Consider the following 18563-nt stretch of genomic DNA (forward strand, 5'->3'; position numbering starts at 1 on the left):
GGGTTGGATGTTCGAGAGGGGTGGAAACTCTCTTTGTATAAAAATGACAAAAAACAATAGAGCAAGCTATTCATTTTTGTGCAAATTAAAGTCGCTCCACCTCTTCTTATCCATTTTTCTTCCTTGCTTGAGAGCGAAGGAGGGATAGAGTGATAATACATGTGAGGGTGAGGGACAAGAGAGATGACACTATCTTCCATTCTTCTTACTATTTCTACATCACCTTATGGTGAGTACCCGAGTTGAGGGACTTCTTGAGGATCAAGTGAGGGAGGGAGGGAGGGAGAGGGAGCTATCAATAAGCCTTGAGTTTTGGACCACAACAAAAGAGGTGATTTGCTAAGTTTGTGACGTCTCAAACTTGGTCTTGCATTTGTTGCTTTCATGGTTGGAAGAGTGAGTGTATGATTGGTTTGAGAGGAAGGTGAGGTGGCTAGCTGAGAGATGGTTGGGAAACATGGTTGATAACTATTGAGAAAAATAAGAATTTGCCCATTGTTTCCCTTGTTGCACATGAAGAATGACATTTTGCTTTAGTTTTCGAGAGTGAATGAGTTTTAAAGTTTAGGACATTAGATAGAGTCAACCATAGAGGTTCCATGTTCTTCCCATATAGCAGAATAGGAGGCCATCCTTGATGCTAGGTATGAAGATTAGTTGTTACATGATAAGGGAATGTTTGGTAGGCGTGGAGAAGACTATAAGTAAAAGACATACCACAAAACTTAACCAAAAAAAACAAAAAAATCCATCCATCAAAACCCATAGTCAATTATAATTTCTCAAAGTGGCCCATTAAAAAAATATTTATGCAGGACACATCTTGGTTGCAAAAAGAGAAAACCTATTTGAGCACAAGAGCATGGTTAGGATTTTGAGCTAATTTGATTATTAAAATTTCTTGAGTGCTTCAACCTTGAAAATACCAAAGGAATATAACTTATGAAGAAACCCAATGAGAGCCAAAAAATTGAACCCATAACAAGAACATTGAAATAAGCAAGTAGACAAGAGCAACAAAGGAAAGCTATGCAATTGGGAGATAGGCAAGAAGCAGTTACTTCTATTGGTAGCTAGCCAACTACACCTCACTACATTGTTAACAACAAAGTAGAAATCAATCAAACACCCATGCCTCTCTTGATAGAGAAGGCTATCCAACTTGTAGAAAAGAAGAGAGCTAGGGATATACAACACTTGAGAGATGGAAAAACAAAGACTCCTATAGAATATGCCTATGGAATTGATAAAATGCATGGGTAGTTCCCTTGCTATGGTTGGGCAAGACCGTAGCCAACTAACCAAGTAGGGCCTAGAACAACAATACTAAATGTTAATCTCAAAAGATGCAATACATATTATCTTCATTATCTCATTTAAACAACATCAAGAGTTAAAGATTACCAAAGTTTTTGTATCCCATCTGCAAACACCCAAACTTTGGGAGGATCCCTACCCATAAATAGGAGACTACCCAGCCACTTTTCTCAATCTCTTCTTTGCAAGTTATACCAATTCTTCCCAGCCTCCATCCATTAGGTGCCTCATTTAGCTTGTGGTCATCTCTAACTATCGAAGCTTAGCTTAGCAACTCCAAGAGGTTGTGTTTTACGTCCACTTCCTATTGCATGTTTAGCACTTTTCTTCATTAGCCTTTGCTCCAATTGGTAACTAGAGCACTCTAGCACTACAAGATATAGACCTTATACCGACGTTTAAAGCGACGAAAATACAAACAACAAAATTTGCCCCCGTTGTCGCAAAAAGCGTCATTATTGATGACGCCATAGAAACGTCGCTATTGGCGTTGCTATATGCGTCGACGCAACTAGTAAATTTGTGACGCACATAGCGACGTCAATAGCGACACACGAGCAGTAAATTTGCGACGCAAATAGCGATGGTAACAGGGAAAAAAACATTTTGTGGCAGGGCAGGTGTGCTGTATAAGAGCCATACAAAATAGTTTCTGCACTACTGCATAGAAAGCGCTTGCAAACAAAAAGAATGTATACTGAAATCATAAAACTGATACGTGAAATAAATACATGATTGCATAAAATGCGATTGGTACAATCATGGAAGGATATCACTAATACATAGAAAATATCTACATAGATCAGGCGACTAAAAACTAAAGGTATGTGAGCTCCAAGGATCCAAGGGCGAGCTACAAATCCTCGTCCCCCGAAAGTTCGTCCCGTCGCAAAGAAGCATCGAGTGGATTCTGCAGAAAAGGAAACAACACATCAATCCACCATACAATAATGCATTCAAATATCTCATGGTAACTACGGACAAGAAAGATGAGTGACTTACAGGGCCGCCGCATCTATATAATCGGTCGATCAATGCATTGAGACCATGCCTCTCTGCATATCGAGTCTGAAGGCCTTGCGGATCGCGATTTCTAATGGAGTGCTGCAAAGAAAACAAAATGCTAACTGTTAGAAACATGATTGTCAGTACAAATAATATTTCAAAAAAACAAACAAGCAAAACAAAAGAGAAACTTACAAAGTCCTCCAAATATGTCCTGTGGCCGCCACTCCCAAGATGATGGACCACTCCGGCCTCGAGTCGTGCCCTCGCCGCCTCCCGCTACTGCTGAATCCAACGTCCTGGCAAATCTGTAGCCTCCTCCCTCAGTCGGCGCCAGTCATCTGCATCTAACCACTCGGGCTTTGCAGTCCCACTCTTGATTGCCTTGCGTGCGTCGGATCGTCTATGTGACATGTATGCATGCATGCAATCCATCATCCAGCCCGTAGAGAATCTATTTGCTGCGGCTGGCTCCGGAAACTCCTCGTGCAAGGATGCTACTATGTAGTCCTTGCTCCCCTTTGGTATGTTCTTCCAATGATCCAGGACGTTGTGCCGAAAAGCTTGTTGGCACAACTCTCTCATGCGAGCCATCACCCTCCTCCCCTCATCATTCATGATGATGGCTCATGACCTACTATCAACCAGGTATCCATAACCCCTAGGAGTCTGCCTAAGATGGGTCCTCTCCCATCTCCGTCCACGCTCTTGGGCATATCTAGGAGACCCCTCTACATCCGGTGTACTGACGGGGGTAACCTCTCTCGGAGTGGCACTTAAAGGGGTGCCACCAAAAGGGGTGCCACCTCTGCTGACGGCTGCGCAAAAGCCGGAGTAACTGGAGTAGACGTCCCCACAGGCGTGACAAATCCTAGAGGTGATGCAGCTCCAGCTGAACGACGAGATGGAGATACCACATCCGTGTCTCCACAGCAGCATCCCCCTGATCCCGATGCAGTCCCTCCCTCTGGCCCAAGTCGTGAGCGTCGAGATCGTCTGCTCAAAGCTGAAGCATCTGATCGCGCTGAAGCAGATCTAGTAGAGCGCCCTGACGAAGAACGAGACAGCTCCGGGTCTGCCATCTCTCTGAATCTCACGAGTTGGTCTGGAGACATGCGTGCCATCATGTCCTGAAACTCCTCATTGCTCATCCCTCGACTCATCCTGAAAATGTCACCTTCACAGATAAAAAATAGTGTTAAAATAATAAATTTAAACTATATAAAGCACAGTAATATAAATCATTTTTTAAAAATCCCTCTTAAAATGCATATCTTATGTACCTTTATGGAAGATCTAAACAACGAATTGAGTAATACAATTCTCCAAGAATGAAGTATCCTATGGTCCCATGTTAATCTCTTGACACAACTCTGCATACACTGGAAGGTCGATAGACATGTCACCACAAAAGAATGAGTCTGCCTCGTTCTCAAAAAATTCTTGGACTCTTGTATTTCCATCATTGTTAGCCGATGCGGGCTCCAAGCATATTATCTTCATCTATGCTCGGAACATCGCTTTGATCATATGCTCTCGCACTTCGAGGAGTTGAAGGTATAACATACCACCATCGAGGTTGTCGGGGGTTTGGATAGAAGATTACATGTTCACAAACACGTACAAAGTGAGTTCAAACCATTGTGACATAAACCATGTCGTATTACAATTAGCAAGCAAATGACTCTATTCACCTGTTCACAATGGGCCGGCAACACAAAGGTGTCACACAAATCCATCCATTTTTTTTTGGAATCTATTTCCAGAAATCCAGATGGACCTCGTCGAACTGTTGCTCCAACTCCTCCAAGTACCACTTTGAACCACTGCACATTGAATAGTATCATGGAGAAGCTACGGTAATCCACCGTAATAATACTTTGCAAGTTCCCAAAATACTCCATCTCATCCACAACCGTGTTTAGATTCGTTGCTCGTCGCCGGCTCTCTTGCTCAAACGTTGCCATGACACCACAGCCCATTGTGGAGCGCATTTTGTCAATACGCTCCACGTGAAAATGCCGTCCGCGCGACCACGCTGCACTATATATTTTGTACTTTACATTGAAACACTCAAATTAGATGTCGCATATAAAATTTAGATATGACATATTCTAAACCCCTCATCACCTTTGGACTACATCCCCTCGAGAACTCCCACTCCTCCATTAAGACCTTTGTCCCTTCGCTGGATACTGCGGTCAAGGCTCCATGCAACCATCGCGTTGACATAAACCGCGGCATCTCCTCCATGCCTTCGGGATATCGAATCGGTCGATGACGCGTACTGCATCGCAATTCAACTCGCACTTCCTCTGGATCTTGCCTTGCAATCTGGTACTTGGCGAGCCATGTCTCCATGGAGGCATGGTGCAACATACAAAAGCGATTCACCTTCTCTTCCATTGAGGCGTCCATTCTTTTTTCTACCCCATTTCCAACCACCACATCTCCAGTCAGTCTATCATCGTCCTTTAGCGTCCATAGCATTTCATTGTCTGGTTCCACTGTTGGTAGCCATTGTGAGATATGCACTAACGCCTCAGACACCAACCAACCTTCCCCCATGCTACCTTCTGGCCAAGCTTGTTGTCGCACAAAGCCTTTCAGGGTTTTCATGAAGCGGTCCAGGAAGAACATCCATCGCGTATGGACAGGTCCAGCAATCTCCACTTCGTCCACAAGATGCACAAGAAGGTGGACTTGTATCATGAGCGTGAGAAAGCATTATGAATAATGGCCACTTTTCAAATTGCAAAATGCCCACGCTAATTACAATCCATTCTGTTCACAAACTTGACATATCTTATACCAATCATGGAATTTTAGCCCCGACAATTGGTCATCTTTAGAAAATGCGGACCTGAGAGAACGCATCATACCCATCGGAGTGCGAATAGACTTGATTACTTGCTTCACAATGCGCTCTTCTTTGGTGGACAAAACCCAAGGAGCGCGAGGAAGCTGCACTCCCCCTTCAACACTCGACTGTGGCCAAAGCGCCTCCATCTTACCTACCTCCTTCAAATCCATTCGTGACCCTATAGTGTCTCTCTTTCCTGTGATGTGGTCCCATAGCAAGCTGCCCACATTCTTGAAAATATACATGGGATCCAACAAGTGAAAATCTAACTAGCAAATTCTCTTTTTTTTCCTATATAGTAAGTGGATTAGAGTTTCTTGTGCATCTTCTTCTTCCACCATGCCAACGTCGACCACCTCATCGCGCTCTCGCAGTACTGCTACCCTGACACCTGGCTTAGCGACAACACCCTGTAGACCGACCATGACGGGACCTTCACCTTCGAGCCCGACAGCAAGGCCAATGCCACCACCGACCTGACTCCCTTCTGGATCTCCACTACGGACGTCAACAAATTCATCATCTCCAATGACGTTCGCTTCATCGAGGAGCAATGTGGCTATACCTACCCAGAGATAGCGTAGGCGAGCAGCGAGTCGTGGCCCCGGACCCGCATGCTGGCGCACGTGCTCAACCTGTACAAGCCCCCGGAGTCGTATGTTTGGCAGTGGGTTCTGGTGGTGGAGGGCATCTTCAAGCGCGCCTTCAACGGGCCTTTTCGCATCAGAGTCTTCTTGGACAAGCCGGACACCACTATCAACACGCCCCTCTGCTCGCCGCACTTTGTTGGCACCATCTATGTGTTCGCCAGGGCCAATCTCAACACCACCCGCTGCGCCAACTGCGAGAAATGCATATACATGAAGGCAACCCTGAACCTCACCAAGACCATGGTCAGGCTGGGCATCACGACGGCCGTGGAGCTGATGGGGGGCCAGGAGGACAACGCCCCGGCGATGAATCCTTTGGATCGTCCCGGGTCCATCAAGCTCCTATTTGTGGATCTTGCCGGGAAGAAGGAGCTGGACCGCAGTAGCATCCAGCTTGGGCCCGAAGGCGGGCCGAAGATCTCGCTCTACCTCCAGCAGGGCATCCGCGACGAGGACATCAACGAGTTGCTGGTCAACAACGTGCCCCTCGACCTGACCTCCGTCAAGGTCCTCAAGGCGTTCCCAGTTGATTAAATCGCACGTCACTTCGCTGCACGTCGTACTACAGATTACAATAAGTACCGTCGTTGCATCCATGCAACGCCTACCTTATTATTAAACTATATAAGAGCTACTTTGTCGCTAGCGGATTGTCCCGCCATCCATATTATCAACACTATAGTATCTTCAGCAATGATCTACATCTCCATCGTACTCGGTTGTATGTTACGCAAGGATCTAGTGATGAGCCAAGCCCATAACAATCCAATCTCACTTTTAAAAATGAAAAGGAAAGTCTACTTGGCACTACTCATTTTCAGAATCTTAGCTCAAAAATAGCTCCTGACAAAGATGGTATGACGTACGTAATGTTGAATATATATCTATATGTTTATGAGACTAGCATCTAGATTCTCTCTCTCTCTCTCTCTCTCTCTCTCTCTTGTTTGAGTATGCGTGTCATTGACGATCAAAAGCGAACAAAAAAAGTCAGAAAAATCAAAACAAGCTCAAGTGCAACTACCTACAAGTATGTTTGGAAATACATTAATTCTTGGACTTCATCAAATCATCTTGAGGCACTTAATGTAATTTCACAGCAAATCCTTGTATTCATCATGAGAGCTGAGCTTCCTCTTGTGCAAATTATATTGTCTCCCGTATGCTCATCAACCCACAAGGATATGAGGGTTGCAATGAGGCACTCTATTTAATTTTCCATCTTAGACGAGTCAAACAACCTTAAGAGGAGTGTGCTTAATGAGAATGACTGACCCATAAGGTGGGTTGGATGTTCGAGAGGGGTGGAAACACTAACTTTTTGTATAAAAATGACAAAAAACAATAGAGCAAGCTATTCATTTTTGTGCAAATTAAAGTCGATCCACCTCTTCTTATCCATTTTTCTTCCTTGCTTGAGAGCGAAGGAGGGACAGAGTGATAGTACATGTGAGGGTGAGGGACAAGAGAGATGACACTATCTTCCATTCTTACTATTTCTACATCACCTTATGGTGAGTACCCGAGTTGAGGGACTTCTTGAGGATCAAGTGAGGGAGGGAGGGACGGAGAAGGAGCTACCAATAAGCCTTGAGTTTTGGACCACAACAAAAGAGGTGATTTGCTAAGTTCGTGACGTCTCAAACTTGGTCTTGCATTTGTTGCTTTCATGGTTGGAAGAGTGAGTATATGATTGGTTTGAGAGGAAGGTGAGGTGGCTAGCTGAGAGATGGTTGGGAAATATGGTTGATAACTATTGAGAAAAATAAGAATTTGCCCATTGTTTCCCTTGTTGCACATGAAGAATGACATTTTGCTTTAGTTTTCGAGAGTGAATGAGTTTTAAAGTTTAGGACATTAGATAGAGTCAACCATAGAGGTTCCATGTTCTTCCCATATAGCAGAATAGGAGGCCATCCTTGATGCTAGGTATGAAGATTAGTTGTTACATGATAAGGGAATGTTTGGTAGGCGTGGAGAAGACTATAAGTAAAAGACATACCACAAAACTTAACCAAAAAAAAACAAAAAAATCCATCCATCAAAACCCTTAGTCAATTATAATTTCTCAAAGTGGCCCATTAAAAAAATATTTATGCAGGACACATCTTGGTTGCAAAAAGAGAAAACCTATTTGAGCACAAGAGCATGGTTAGGATTTTGAGCTAATTTGATTATTAAAATTTCTTGAGTGCTTCAACCTTGAAAATACCAAAGGAATATAACTTATGAAGAAACCCAATGAGAGCTGAAAAATTGAACCCATAACAAGAACATTGAAATAAGCAAGTAGATAAGAGCAACAAAGGAAAGCTATGCAATTGGGAGATCGGCAAGAAGCAGTTACTTCTATTAGTAGCTAGCCAACTACACCTCACTGCATTGTTAACAACAAAGTAGAAATCAATCAAACACCCATGCTTCTCTTGATAGAGAAGGCTATCCAACTTGTAGAAAAGAAGAGAGCTAGGGATATACAACACTTGAGAGATGGAAAAACAAAGACCCCTATAGAATATGCCTATGGAATTGATAAAATGCATGGGTAGTTCCCTTGCTATGGTTGGGAAAGACCGTAGCCAACTAACCAAGTAGGGCCTAGAACAACAATACTAAATGTTAAGCTCAAAAGATGCAATACATATTATCTTCATTATCTCATTTAAACAACAGCAAGAGTTAAAGATTACCAAAGTTTTTGTATCCCATCTGCAAACACCCAAACTTTGGGAGGATCCCTATCCATAAATAGGAGACTACCTAGCCACTTTTCTCAATCTCTTCTTTGCAAGTTATACCAATTCTTTCTAGCCTCCATCCATTAGGTTCCTCATTTAGCTTGTGGTCATCTCTAACTATCGAAGCTTAGCTTAGCAACTCCAAGAGGTTGTGTTTTACGTCCACTTCCTATTGCCTTTTTAGCACTTTTCTTCATTAGCCTTTGCTCCAATTGGTAACTAAAGCACTCTAGCACTACAAGATATAGACCTTATACTGACGTTTAAAGTGACGAAAATACAAACAACAAAATTTGCCCCCGTCGTCGCAAAAAGCGTTGTTATTGACGACGCCATAGAAACATCGCTATTAGCGTGGCTATATGCGTCGACGCAACCAGTAAATTTGTGATGCACATAGCGACGTCAATAGCGACGCGAGCAGTAAATTTACGACACAAATAACGATGGTAACAGGGAAAAAAAAATTGTGGCAGGGTAGGTGTGCTGTATGAGAGCCATACAAAATAGTTTCTGCACTACTGCATACAAAGCGCTTGCAAATAAAAAGAATGTATACTGAAATCATAAAACTGATACATGAAATAAATACATGATCGCATAAAATGCGATTGGTACAATCATGAAAGGATATCACTAATACATAGAAAATGTCTACATAGATCAGGTGACTAAAAACTAAAGGTATGTGAGCTCCAAGGATCCAAGGGCGAGCTACAAATCCTCGTCCCCCGAAAGCTCGTCCCGCCTCAAAGGAGCATCAAACGGATTCTGCAGAAAAAGAAACAACACATCAATCCACCATACAATAATGCATTCAAGTATCTCATGGTAGCTACGGACAAGAAAGATGAGTGACTTACAGGGCCGCTACGTCTATACGATCGGTCGATCAATGCATTGAGACCGTGCCTCTTTGCATATCAAGTCTCAAGGCCTTGCGGATCGCGATTTGTAATGGAGTGCTGCAAAGAAAATAAAATGCTAACTGTTAGAAACATGATTGTCAGTACAAATAATTTTCAAAAAAACGAACAAGCAAAACAAAAGAGAAACTTACAAAGTCCTCCAAATATGTCATGTGGCCGCCACTCCCAAGATGATGGACCACTCCGGCCGCGAGTCGTGCCCTCGCCGCCTCCCGCTGTGCTGAATCCAACGTCCTGGCGAATCTGTAGCCTCCTCCCTCAGTCAGTGCCGCGAGTCATCTGCATCTAACCACTCAGGCTTTGCAGTCCCACTCTTGATTTCCTTACGTGCGTCGGATCGTCTATGTGACATGTATGCACGCATGCAATCCATCATCCAGCCCGTAGAGAATCTATCTGCTGCGGCTCGCACCAAAAACTCCTCGTGCAAGGATTCTACTAGTAGTCCTTGCTCCCCTCCGGTATGTTCTTCCAATGATCCAGAACGTTGTACCGAAAAACTTGTTGGCACAACTCTTCGGTATTGTAAAAAACTGCACTAGAGGGCTTTGAGTATAAGTAATCCATTTATGAGCATCATTGAGGATCTCTTAGTCTAATAATAAATCAGTCTCAACAAAAAGCATCTTAGAAATGTGATTTTTTTGTCCTAGGATTGCGTATTAAAATTAATGCCATCTATGAAATTTATCAACTAAAGTAATAAAATTTATTTCAATCAATTCTACTCATAGTCATAAGACCTGAGAGAAAATATCCTATACTCAATTTAAGGGATTCTTCTTCTATAACAATACTTTTGGGTTCATTTTGATGAAGTACCGTAATGACCATTAGCTAGGGTATCATTTTCTTTTAGTCCTTCCGTTGACTAGTTGGCATGATTTCTAATTTGTTATGCCTATAAAGTTAATACAAAAACAATGAATTATGCATATCACAATTAGATCCCCTACTTGGACATTATGAAGGACATGACCAATTTTAAGCCATCTTAAAGAGTTACCAATGTACGTGGCCCATGGCAAAGCACATTGCATACCATTATCGATAAGTCTATTATCGTGCATCTTAAATCTCCTAATTAGACTTTATAAACGGTATGACTAATTTTTAGCCCCTTTAAGGAGTCGATGTAATGGTACCCATAAAAAAAGTAAAGTGGATACCATTACCATAATCATGGATATGCTATCATTCCAATATATGTTATCTTTCTCTTTCTCTCCCTCTCCCTCCCTCTCTTTCTCTTTCTCTCGTATTTCCTCTCCCTCTCACAATATATCTTAACACTCTCCAAAAGCAAAAGGGAGAGGGAGAGAGAGACTGCACTCTCCCTCCCTCTCCCTCTCCCTCTCCCTCTCTTTCTCTTTCTCTCCCTCTCTCATTTCCTTCCCCTCCCTTTCCCTCTCTTTCTCTTCCTCTCTCTCCCTCTCCCTCTCTTTCTCTCTCATTTTCTCTCCTAAACAAGCAAAAAATAAAGTGATTTAAACATTAAACAAGCAAAAGGGAGAGGGAGAGAGAGAGAATGCACTCTCTCTCCCTCTCCCTCTCCCTCTCCCTCTCTTTCTCTTTCTCTCCCTCTCTCATTTCCTTCCCCTCCCTCTCCCTCTCCCTCTCTTTCTTTCTTTCTCTCTCATTTCCTCTCCTAAACAAGCAAAAAATAAAGTGATTTAAACATTAAACAAGCAAAAGGGAGAGGGAGAGAGAGACTCTCCCTCCCTCTCCCTCTCCCTCTCTTTCTCTTTATCTCCCTCTCTCATTTCCTCCCCCTCCCTCTCCCTCTCCCTCTCTTTCTCTTTCTCTCCCTCTCTCTCCCTCTCCCTCTCCCTCTCTTTCTCTCTTACTCTCTCATTTTCTCTCCTAAACAAGCAAAAAAGAAAGTGATTTAAACATTAAACAAGTAAAAGGGAGAGGGAGAGAGAGAATGCACTCTCCCTCTCCCTCCCTCTCCCTCTCTTTCTCTTTCTCTCCCTCTCTCATTTTCTCCCCTCCCTCTCCCTCTCCCTCTCCCTCTCTTTCTCTTTCTCTCCCTCTCTCTCCCTCTCCCTCTCTCTCTCTCTCTCATTTCCTCTCCTAAACAAGCAAAAGAGAAAGTGATTTAAACATTAAACAAGCAAAAGAAAGAGAGAGGGAGACTCACCGATGAGATATGGCGAGCGTGGGGCGGCTCCTCTTTGTGATGAAGGCTCCTCCTCTCCTTCGCGAACAATGGCGGCGGCTGCAGCGGCGGCAAGTCTTCTTCCTCTCCTTCTTTCACAATGGTCGCTCTCTCCCTCGCTCTCGCTCTCAAAACTCACAAGCCGCAAATCCGAAATGAAAACCACGCTCGGTTTCGGTTGCTTTTTTCCCTGTGGAGCGCTCGCCAATAGCAACGCCGCTATCCGCCGTCGCTAATCGGCGTCGCTACTAGCTCAAATCCTTGTAGTGTAGATCTTTGGTGGTGGATGACCCTCATTGATACCTCTTTAGACTGCTCCCATGAAACCTAGTGGCATTTGGATCACTTAAAACACATTGAAAGATTCTTTTTTGAGTTTTTGCATTCCTTTCCTTGCATGACTTACTTTTGTGCAAATAAATCAAACACACTCTATTTTAAATCACTTTACAACAAGAAATAATAGTTTATTGTAACATGCACGCCTATTGATTATCCACCTACTTTTTTAGCGGCCCATCGAGAGACGAATCTAAGCAACACTACTTGGCACTCCCATGGAATGTTACAGGGTTTGTCGCCTAGTGTTTCTCAAGTCCGCCTCACAACAAAACGTTCACAACCGAACCCACTGGGATCGACCTAAAATTTGAGTCAAAGTGGTCAAGGTCTCTTGACAGCATTCTAGCATCGAGTATTGCACATCCTAATTTATGCCAAGATACCCAAGCCGAAGTAGATCTATGCCGCACTTGGTTCAAAGAGAATGGAAAACGAGAGGGATGCGTCGTTCAACCTCTCTACTTGTAGGACATAGTCTCATTCCGGTCCCCTAAAACGGCATGAATTGGGGTTCTAACTTAACACTTTCTAGGGGTCAGATGTCGATAAAACCTTTTGAGAAGCCTCCTAGTTCTCTGGGACCACCCTACCATAGGAAAGATCCATCGGGGATTCCGCCCACCTGCTTCCCTCAATAGGCATTCTTTAGTTATTTAATTAGATCCTATCACATTTATGTTTGATATAATACATTTAAAAACAGCTTCCTTAATTAAGCCTCTTTAGGAAACAGGGTTCATTCATGTAATTTATAGCATTGACACGAAAATAGAGGAAGCAGTCCTTTTGGACAAACAAGTCTCTTAACTTATCTTCAAGTTAATCTTTGTCTCCTGACCATACATGAGAAATTAAATATTCCTTCTACCCTATAGAAATAGCTGGTCCAAATCACATGGCATCACAATTTCCATCCTTTATCTAGAATAGGATCTTCCAATGCCACAAACATTAGGGCTGCAGAGGATTTCAACTCCCTTCCAGACTTGGCAAGGGGTATCTAGAGCTCCACTTGACCCGCACCCTACCTAGGAGTGAAACATTATTCCTGTGGTTGGCCTTTTCACCACTTGACATTCGGCCCATGAATCAAGAAATGCCCTTTTTGGGTTGATCCATGGTGCGATCATGGAGGTGATCCACATGTGCAAAGAGCATTTCCTTAATTAAATTATTTAAGAATCAACCACAGTCAAGGCAGTCAACCCTAATATCATCTTCCAAGAAAACATTCCTTTATCCCCATGGCAATTTATCATCACAGACCCCTATCATGAATTTGCCAACACTCACAAGTAGTTGGAATAATAATCCAAATGACAATCCAACAATCAATTGAATGTAAAAGTATTTAGGATGTTGTTTGATCAACCAACAAAACCAATTGTATTTTTACAACAATGTGAGAATAGACGCGATAACATTTCCATCCACATATTCGATGTCCCCCCCTTGGGATCTAGGAATGATACTATGCAAAATTTTAATTAACGCTCCCTTCCTTCGGCTAGGGCATATGTTAAGGGTTTAAATACTATACAAGACGTAATTTCTATAGATCACTTACATTGATCAATAATCCAACCTTCTTCCCAACAAATATAAAAGTTGTGGTTTTTACTTTGTTTCCGAGTTTCCTAATCCTTGAGCTCTCCACTTGCCTTTGAGGCCTGGAGATATTGTTTGTATCTAGCCTAACTCCAAATTGGAATGATGAAGGTAGTAGTTATGAGATGGATCTCAAGGCATATTAGTTTTAATCCTTATGATTGTTGTTTGTACTAACTATGCACATCATCAAGATCCCAATCTATCGAACATGGGCTATCAGTTCATGACGTTAGCAAGATCTTGGGCAACGACCTAGAGTTTCTTATAATGAATTTCCTTTAAAGTGGGTAGTTTACCCCATGCAATCCATCAGGCATGCAAGCTGCAACATATACCTTCAATGTGGTGAAAACATTACTGCTAATTTGCAAGAAGGGAAAATCGCCAATACCTTGGAACCTTATATATTGTTCATGCTACATAGGAACTTGTCGCATAGCATCTAGATGCAATTTACTTCTCTTGACACATGCACTTTGAAGACTCTGTCTTGTGAATATTTGAGATGAATTTTATCCCTTTCAATGATTTTATTTGGGTACAAGGATTTATGTGAATTTCAATGCACCATATGCATAAATATATGCAAGATCATTTATAGTTATGGTGAACTTGACGTGGAAGGAATTATCCTATGATCCCCTACGAGCCCATTCACCATCCAAAAATAAATTCAAGCTATCCATTTAAATGAATTCATGCGCATGCCAAAGTGATATAATCACATAACATAAGTGTCATAAGGTTATCTAGCAAAGCACCATTGTCAAATCTATCAGAAGAATGTAACTTAGACAGATAAACTTGATATCCAATAGAACATAAAATGAGCTTGAAGCAATAAGCGGTTCTTGGGTCTTGGTGGTGTGCTTATGAGAGCACCACCATAAGTCGGGACCCAACCAGTGTTTGTGCTCACACATGGCTTCTTCTCATAATGGGAGCCTTACAACTTAGAGTACCATGGATCATTGGTGGCACTTTATGAGGGTGGAACATTCAGCATATGTAACATTGCTACAAGTGCAACTATCATTATTAGATTTGTGCCTTATGTCTATTCGAGTAAATCATCCCTTTGAAATATATTGCATTACTTGAGTCTATCTGTTCTTAGAAATGTCTCCTTGTGTGACCATGATACTTTATATACAGTGCACCAACTATGCTATTTGAATATTTGATTATTCATTCTTTAGTTTTGTATTGATTCTAATAGTGCATTTGGTGGTCTTTCTTTCAATATGGTATAGTGCTAAACCCATGATTCTAGCATACCCCTATGTCGGGTCTCGGTATGTTAAGACTTAGCTATCCTACAAAGAGTTGATACAACCTGCTTGCACTTGGCAACCACAACTAGAACTTGGACCTAATTATACATGGAGACCACATTGATCTTTCCCATGTGCATAGCTTTGTATGCATGCGTATTCTCAACTTGGTTCGCTAGAGGATATCTAGTATGTGTATTCAGGGGTGGTCTGAGCATAAGTAGCAATGTCAGATTTTGTCTCTTGAGGATGATTTATTCTTTAGCAATGACAACCTTCGAGCGGAGCATGCAGTCCACTTTGCAACCCCACAAACAACACTTTGCTCTATTTTTGGACCTTGGAATATGTTTCTTGGTCTGTCAATTGCTCCTATGACACCTCTAAAGCTATTAGGGTGGTTGTATGTCTTAGATAAATTGGTTGTGATTTTATTCATTCCACCTTGTGGTATTCTAGTGCACACTTGGATTGATTCCTAAGTATGGGTTCCATTTTCAAAGTTCTTTGGCTCATCAAAATCGAGGATCTAGATGCCTTCCTTAAGAAATTTGAGGTGGCATATACCATGAATCGTATGTGGTGGGGGAGCTTGCTTGAGTTCTTGCACGAAACACACAATATACACACAAGAGGAAGATCACTCATAAATACAAGAAGAGAGATAGAGGCCAAAACTTTTTCCTGTTAGTTTCTTCTTATTTCATACACAATACAATGTACACAAAATATAGATAAGATACAACATAAAGGAAAGTGACTTACTAAGACAAATAGTGTATAATTAACTATACTAATTGACTGGTGCTATAATTATGCCAACTAGAGATATGTGCAACCAACCAAATATACTAAATGATATGTTAGTAGCCATGTGAGGATCATAATGATCACCAACATGCTAAGTATATATGTGCAGACCTATCTAACTAGGTGGTCCATCATAAATGTCCCCACATGTTGAGCTTGCCATCTCAACACCCCCCCCTCAAGCTCATCAATTATATCTTTGCAACTCCAAGTAAGCTTTGAAATTTTTGAAGCTTCTCTGCATCCAATGCATTTGTGAAAATGTTAGCAATTTGATCCTATGTACTAACATTTACCAAGTCAATCCATTCTATGGTAATGCACCTCAATGTGTTTTGTCCTAGCGTGGAATACTGGGTTCCTAGCTAAACATATGCTACTCATGTTGTCATAGTAGTGAATGAAAATTGGACCATCTCCCTATGAATCCAAATCAGTTAATAGCTTTTGTAGCCATACCACATCACATGCTACCATAACAGCACCTCTATACTCAGCCTCTGCTCTCAATAAAGCAACTATAGATTGTTTTTTGCTGCTCCACATAACTGTTGTGCTACCAAGAGAGAACATGAATCCATTGGTAGATCTTTTATCAATCCAAACTATATCTGTGTAACCAAAAATTTGTATATCCTTATGTGCCTCATTAAAAATTCAATAATATAAAATGCACTTTATATACCTCAATATACATCTGACTGCATCCAAATGAAGCTTTCTAGGCATCTGCATAAACTGGCTGACAAGACCAATAACATAGTCTAGCCTTGTGATAGTCATGTAGATCAAACTTTCTACTATCCTTCTTAGTATAGTAGGTTCTTCTATCTCATCCCCAACATTAGCACTCAACTTCACATTTTGATCCTGTGGTACTGAAAGCGGCTTAAAGCTATCATACCATACTTGGACAAGATATTCAAGCCTTGGGGTAGCCATATACCATCATCACATCTCATCATCTCAATACCAAGAAAGTACCTAACCTCACCAAAATCCCTCATCTCAAACTTCTTCTTCAAAAGTTCCTTGATCTTAGCAATCCCACTATCATTATTGTTACTTGTAATAATCAAGTCATCTACATAGATGACTAAAATGACCAAACTTGCATCTCCCTTTCTCACGTAAAGTGAGTGATTAACATTTAAAACATAAAATCCAGTGTTGACAAGATATTCTCCAATCTCGTCATACTGCCAAAGCAATCACATATCTAATAGTGGCCATCCTAGCAATTGGACTAGATATCTCTTCATAATCTATGCCATATGTTTGAGCATGGTCTTTTGCAACCAGTCTAGCTTTATACCTACTAATAGAACCATTAGCATTATGCTTAATTTTGTAGACCCACTTACAACCAATAGCTTTTTTACCCTTAGGTAATGATACTAGATCCTAAGTCTTACTGGCTTCTCATGGAACCATATCTTCATCCCTTGCTGCATCCCAATGAGCATAACCAACAACAACATCCTCAAAATAAGTGGGCTCAACATCTTCAACCACATTTATCATATTAGCATAATGGTGAGCTATATAATATTCAAAACTAAATATGTTAACATGGAATCTTACATTGCTAGACTTGCGTACCACTAGATCACTCAATAGAGCCTTTACATTACCATGTGCTCTCTATACACCTAGTATGTTGACTGAAGAATACCAAGCTCATCATTCAAAATCTTTAAACTACTGGAATCTCCATCAACCCACAAGTAACCAACAGATGTATCATTACCATCTAACACTTTCTTCTTTTCTTTGTCTTTACATGTAATACTAATAAATACACTTGAAGATATGAGACTACCCCTTAGTCTCCCAAACCAAGGGTTACACTTACCAAGGGCTAACTATAGATGTAGTACCAAATTATGTTTCTAGTCCACTAAGGCTCTGTGATTCTTACTTTTCTTTCTGCACATAACTATCATCATCATCATCATCATCATCTTCCAATGTATCACCACTAGATGCATACCAACTACTCATCTCATAAAAAATAACATCTATGCTCACTTTGAACTAACCTTATAACAATGATACTCTTTCTTCTCTAAAGATTAGTCAATAAAAATACATTTTTCATCCTTTATATCAAGCTTCTTTTTTAGGTCATTTGGCACTTGAACATATACAATACAACCAAACACTTTTAAGTGTGACACATTAGTCTTCTTGCTTGTAAAGTATTCTTTGGGATCATTCCATGAATTGTAGCTAGTGGGTAGCATCATGAATAGCTTCAAACCAAAAAATATTTTGGTAAATTCTTTTTAGCCATTAATACCCACGTAACCTTTGCAATATATCTATTTTTTCTTTCCATAACCCCAATTTGTTGTGGGTACACTTGCAAGTAAATTGTCTCTTTATCCCATAAGATCTCAAGAAGTCATTGAGCTCATTAGAGAGGTACTTTCTCCCTCAATTTGACCTCAAATAGTTAACTTTCGGGCCCATTATTATTTCAATAGCAGCCTTAAATATTTTGAAGTTCCCAAACACATCACCCTTTTCCTTAATGAAGTACACCCATATCTTTCTTGAACAATCATCAATAAACGTGACAAAATATTTATTGCTACCAATAGATATTTTTATGTAGGTTCCCAAATATTCGTATATACAACATCAAGTATATTCCTACTCACATCTTTATCATGTAGAAAAGGTTGTCTTGCCTACTTACCAAAGTGGCATACTTCATACACTTTATGAAATTTTACAACTCTAAAAATAGACAACCCAGTAACCAACCCTTTGGACTATATCAATTTCAACCTTTGTATATTTGCATGTCCAATACATTTGTGCCATATTTTAATGTTTGCAACCACTCCTTTTCCTT

The sequence above is a fragment of the Lygodium microphyllum genome, chromosome 6 (assembly GCF_053477565.2).
Source record: "Lygodium microphyllum isolate KBCC chromosome 6, Lygodium_microphyllum_v1.1.10, whole genome shotgun sequence".
Lineage (NCBI taxonomy): Eukaryota > Viridiplantae > Streptophyta > Polypodiopsida > Schizaeales > Lygodiaceae > Lygodium > Lygodium microphyllum.